General features: G+C 44.8%; 1 protein-coding gene across 8 annotated transcripts in view; it reads right to left on the reverse strand.

Annotated features, from left to right (window-relative positions):
- LOC137260456 (uncharacterized) overlaps positions 1 to 647 on the reverse strand; it is an 80,523-nt gene extending 79,876 nt beyond the window's left edge. For 7 of the 8 annotated variants that reach the window (XM_067798115.1, XM_067798117.1, XM_067798119.1 and 4 more), the window contains exon 1: positions 581 to 647. The gene's annotated coding sequence lies outside the window, so the exon portion shown is untranslated. The remainder of the gene's footprint in view (positions 1 to 580) is intronic. The other variant, XM_067798116.1, reaches the window with a different exon arrangement.
- Positions 648 to 6,000: the final 5,353 nt, after the last annotated feature.

Consider the following 6,000-nt stretch of genomic DNA (forward strand, 5'->3'; position numbering starts at 1 on the left):
ACAAACACACCCTCGCCATTAATTATCCATAGCACCCAAGTAGTAGTGTGACCCCAAAGTATGGAGCAAGAGCTTAAATTGCACTGGCAAAAACGACAAATAAATAAGTACGTAAAACGAAATGTTTGTGGGCTTGCATGAAGTGCCGAAGTAGTGAATGGCACGTCATTACATTTTCTGACGATAAAAAGTAGCCGATGTGTTTCCAAGCATTGTAAAATGGAGCAGTTGTGCTCATATCTGGCCATGGGCGAAGTGCAAGTGTTCCATCCGATGTGGCTAACACTGAAGGTGATCTTGGCCGTAGACATGTGCATTCCCCTTCCCCTCCCGACACGACGCACACGTACGTGTAGCCAGAAAATACTGCAGGGCGGGGAGGCACCGTGAGCCATTGTTGGGTGGAAGGTTGTCCGCGAAAGCTGCGATGACAGGCAGACAATGGCAGTCTCCCAGCTCCACGTCAACAAAGCATTGCCTGAGTCGGACGGCAGTGTCAGCTGCACAAGCAAACGGCGAAAGGTTTGCTGGAGTACTTTGCGCTTTAAAACGTAAAATACAAGACAGTTTGGTGACATACCTGTCCGCGCGATCCTCGAAAACACACACGCGCTGTTTGAAAGCACAACCTGCATGGCGGGCCCACGTGACCCGGAAGGAAAGCTGTCGGTACTGCGGTCCCCGAGCGAAACAGCTCCCTCCCTATCCAGTTTGGTGAAAAGAATGAGGGTGGCGCGATAAGGCGCGTAAATAATGAGCAAAGACGAAATCAGCACTGTGGCTGATGGCGTTTGTTTTGTTTTGTAAGAATGGCCGGCGTGGCAGAGGAGCGATCGAGTGTATACACTTGTTATTCTCACTGAGCACCAGCACTGAGAGGGAAAGTGAGCCAGCTCCCTAGAGGACTAGAAAGAGCTGGTTTTAATAAAAGACGGAAATGCAAGTATTCTCCTGTGCAGATATGTGTATGTAAACATGCCTGCCCGTAGAGGTTTGGTTTGTAGTTAGTTAGCGAAGGTTGTTAAAGCACAGGTTGTAAAAGCAAGTGTTGCTGGCGAGTCCATGCATGGAGGTGTAGATAGTAAGTACGTGACCATATATGGGAGACGAATTAAAGCCGCACAGTACCCCCGGCCAGCACGGATTTTTTTGGTACCTTTTTTTTTGAATTTGCGTAAGCTTAATTTGAAGCCTTGTGCGATTGGTACCTATATACATAGTTGTTGTTTATGGTGGGTGGATGGATGGATGGATGGGAAGACTAGAGAATTGGAAGATGGTGTTGTGCGAAAAGGCTGCGCAAGGTTTGGGTTCAGGCGATGGATGGGTTTGTTTTGATTGGTGGGTTGAGGACCAGCTAGGGCGAGAAGAAAGGGTGTGTGTGCATCGGGGTGGGAGAGTTCCTTCAAGAACACCCGAAATGGCACCCGTTTGGACACCCTCTGCGACGAGGGTGGACGGTTGAATTCGTGGATGCCAATTTGGCGCTACGTCCAAGAGTTTGGGCCAGGATTTCGGGTTATGGAATTTTTTTTAGCCATACATATGGTAGGGGAAAGCGCAGTCACCCGATGGCATCGATGGTAAACAGGACTGCTTCCGGGTGAATTTGATGAATGAATGAATGAATGAATGAATCACTCTCACTGTGGTGGATAGATATAGAATTGAGTAACACATTGTAATGTTTTTGGTCTTTTTTCGCACAAAATATGATTCAGTGCAATAAAAATGTGCCATTCCAGTTGTTTCCTTGGTTCACAGCGGCCTTCCACCAACAGGCAGGTGTAAACGACGTATCTGTTTCTTTGGTCATTCTCTATATACCTTCAGTTGCGAATGACATAAGCATGACTGTGCAAGACGTTGACATGAACCACAATAATGGCACACATATTGAGATTAGTATCAGTGAAAAAGGCGAAGCAATTCGCTTACATGTAGTTAAAATTTCACATGTACACATATTAAGTAGTCAAATTGCATAAACTATTTTTTTGTGAAAATAGAGTTGAGTTTTGATCCGAATGCGCACGATGGTAGGAGGGTGTTTCGAATCATAACCTATACTCGCAGTGTGCTATGATAACAATGAGGGAAGTAAGGGTTTCAGCAGCCAAAGAGAGAAACTGATGTCACCTACATCTGCGTCGCACTTACGTATGAACAAGGAGTATGTCTGAAGCGCAAATGCTACCAACTTAAATCAAAGGAGAGAAAACCACAATAATGGCACATGTATTGCAATTCATGTGGCTTAAAATTACGGTCAATGTTACGTATCTGTAATTTAAAATGCTTAGTGTGTGTGAATTAGTTAAATGAAGCAAACCGTTTTAAGTTGAATGTAGTTTTGTTTTTATTAAGCACGAGTACAGATCTCATAGACATGGCCTCTACTTGTCAATAGCACTTTACGAACACTGGCCAAAACACGTGTGGGCCCCTAAGAAGAAAGTCCTTGTGCCACGTGATCTCTTACACCACCAGGTGCCCACAGCTTTTTGACAGCCACAATTATACCCAACTGCCATTGCAAGCCTGAAATGCATGGCAAGTGAAAAGTACTGCTGTTTCCTGAAAGTAGAATGTGTTTTGGATGTTTAGAAACGGGGTCTGTACGTCCATGCGTCCGTCCGTTCGTCATACTTTGTGCAAAGGCTTCAAGCATATCTCCTAAACTATTCGTGATAATCTAACCAAACGTGGTACACACGTAAAGCATGATCCCTCCCAAGATGTGCCTTTTGGGATGGGAGTTAGACCCAGATATGGCTTTACCTATTTTTGCAGTTTGTATGGAAATATGGCTTAGGTAGTCTATGACTTTTCAGGATGTCGCAGATTTGTCAAACTTTAACTTAATCAAGCTTGGTACACAGTCATTGTGAAATGAAGCTTGGTACACATTCATTGTGATCGATAGATGTGCCCTTTGGGAGTTACATGAGTGTGTGAATTCTGTTTTTTAGTTTCATTGAAATTGGCAGTAGTGCTCTTTTCCCGAGCAGAACTGTGAAACCTTACAATGCTCCATTCCCTCTCTGCTATATGCACCCACCCCGAAACATTGACACCCTGTTATCATACTTAGCAGACATATTCATGAAGAGTATTTTGCCGTTGCGGGCATTTGGGTGGCTTTGTGTTCTTGTTTTCATTATATGTTTCGGTAAAATGGATTCATGTCAGACAATACATGTAACAAGCGTGAATACAGCTTTATCATACACAGTATAGCATGACTAAGGTCTTAAACAAATGCCGCATGGACGTGCCTTCGGTGATCAGGTTTTTGTCAAAACACCAATATGAAATATGAAAAGATACAAAGGTTACCATTGAATACGATATTTCAGATAGATAACTTAGCATCAGTTGGTGTGCCAAGATATGATGCCTGTCACAATTGCAGACACCCTATGGCCATAATGTATGGGAAAGGAGTTTTCAGAGTCAACCTGGGCAACTCTCCCATTCTACAATGATTACTCCTAACGCCGCCCTCAGAAGCAACATTACAGCTATACTTCAGTAGTCCGAGGGCGGCAGACTGTCAATCGTGGAGTCTTGAAAAGACAATGCAGTGATCAACTGCAGGGGCATTCATGTATTGGGACACCATGACATGGGTCACCTGACCTGAGCTGATGACCCGATCCCGTCAGTGACCTCTTGCGACAAGCATTTGGAGACTTTATGATATGTACGGCGGGCTAAAAGTAGTGTGACAGCAAGACACGTCCGAGTCGCGTTAGCATGGTCGATTTGTCAAAAATCCCATATGGGAAAATACGACAACTGGATACTTAGAATTTATGCTAATGTTTTTGGAGAAAAAGGTGCGTGCGTGCGTGCGTGCGTGCGTGCGTGCGTGCGTGCGTGCGTGCGTGCGTGCGTGCGTGCGTGCGTGCGTGCGTGCGTGCGTGCGAGCGTTCGTGCGAGCGTGTGAGCGAGCGATATTTTTATCCATATTTGAGTTTTAATTGCGCTCCCTCTTTAATGTATACCTTGGTGTATTTGTTTGTTTGGTGGACATACCATAACATGACATGGCAAAAGCAGAATACAGGTAAACGCTTTGGCGGGCATACCATGAAGTGACAGGGCATAGCTGTAATTAAGGATGCTTTCTCAAATGTGAATAAACACTTCCCGGACAGTAAGGTGCTTCTGCCGGCACATCAGCCATACAGTACGTCTAGTCTGCCTGAATGAATGAATGAATGAATGAATGAATGAATGAATGAATGACATCCGTTCTCTAAGCTCCGTCAGCCAGCGCCTCACAGCGGCACAACGGCACAACGACACAGCGGCACAGCAGCTCTTCTGCTGGTTCTGTGAGCTGGCACCACTAGAGTTTCTGACGTACCTCCTGACACCCATTGGGACTGTGATCGGGATTAACGTACAAGGATCGTGTCTTTTGACTGGCCTGGTACAAGGCGTGCTATACATATAGTTACAGCTTGAGATGCTACTGCAGCTGTGGTGAACTGATTATGGTGGAATTTATACAGCTGGAATTTGGAAACAAATACAGATTTCTTAGAAGATGTATTGGTGCTACGGAAACGTAATGCCATTGGACTATGTAAATAATATTCCATATCTCTCAATGAACTACAAGGTGCCATCTATGACTGGCACGAACTACCATGCGTTTTGTGGAAAGTGAAAAGTACATTTTCAGATAGATGGAGAGGCAGACTGAACTGAGTTTCACGAGCGAGGAGAGGCGAATTCTGGACAGCGACACTGGAAGCAGAAAGAATATGAACTCTGTCGGGTGGATAAACGCCGCACCGAACAGGTATCAGTTGTAAAGATAAAGTAAGCTATGCAAGTTCTATCAGTAGTCAACGCCGTTATTGCAATGCGTGTGGCGTGCCAGTGCGGGAACCAAGTAAGTAATACAAAGAGTTGAAACGACGAGAATATATACGACTAGCTGCGCACTGACAAGGGTGGTGTACATTGATTTGAGCAGAAGAGGTTGATGTACACAGTGACTGCTTTTCATTACAATGCACAAATAGCGTCGAAGCCAAGAGAGACAAGCGAGGTTAGGGTGTACTACTGGTATTTGCAGTTCATTAAGCGCTTACAAGCCGAGGAATAGGAAATACACTTGATAAGGATTCATGGTGGGGTAAATGTTGGATTTCATGGCTTCAAGAAGTTTCCTAATCTCCTACTATGCTCCAGATCAGCTAGTTTTACTCATCTTGTCAGCTGACCAGTAGATATAAATGCCGCCCCCCGCCCGTACAGCTTTAAGCTATCCCATCTGTCTAAATGTTGCACCTAACCCTAAACCCTAACCTAACCCTAAACCCTAACCTAACCTAACCTAACCTAACCTAACCTAACCTAACCTAACCTAACCTAACCTAACCTAACCTAACCTAACCTAACCTAACCCTAGACCTAACCCTAACCTAACCCTAGACCTTTACCCTAAACCCTAAGCCCTCAGCCCTAAGCCTAAACCTAATTCTAGACCTAAACCCTAATCCAAATTAAACCTAACCCCCCTAACCCTAACCCTGACCTAAACCGTAACCCTAGACTGGGTCCTACACCTAAACCTAAACCTCAACCTGCACCTGCACCTGCACCTGCACCTGCAGCTCCACCTAAACCTACACCTAACCCTAACCCTAAAACTACACCTAACCCTAACCCTACATCTAACCCTACATCTAACCCTACACCTAACCCTAAAACTATACCTAACCCTACACCTAACCCTAAAAATACACCTAAACCTACATCTAACCCTACACCTAACCCTAAAACTAAACCTAACCCTAACCCTACATCTAACCCTACACCTAACCCTAAAACTAAACCTAACACTACACCTAACACTTACCCTAAACCTAGATCAACCGTTAAAGTTAAACCTAGAACCAAGACTAAACCCTAAACCTAGACCTAGACCTAACACAAGACCTAAACTTAGACGTAAACCTAGACCTAACCACCAACCCT

The sequence above is a fragment of the Haliotis asinina genome, chromosome 13 (genome assembly GCF_037392515.1).
Source record: "Haliotis asinina isolate JCU_RB_2024 chromosome 13, JCU_Hal_asi_v2, whole genome shotgun sequence".
NCBI lineage: Eukaryota > Metazoa > Mollusca > Gastropoda > Lepetellida > Haliotidae > Haliotis > Haliotis asinina.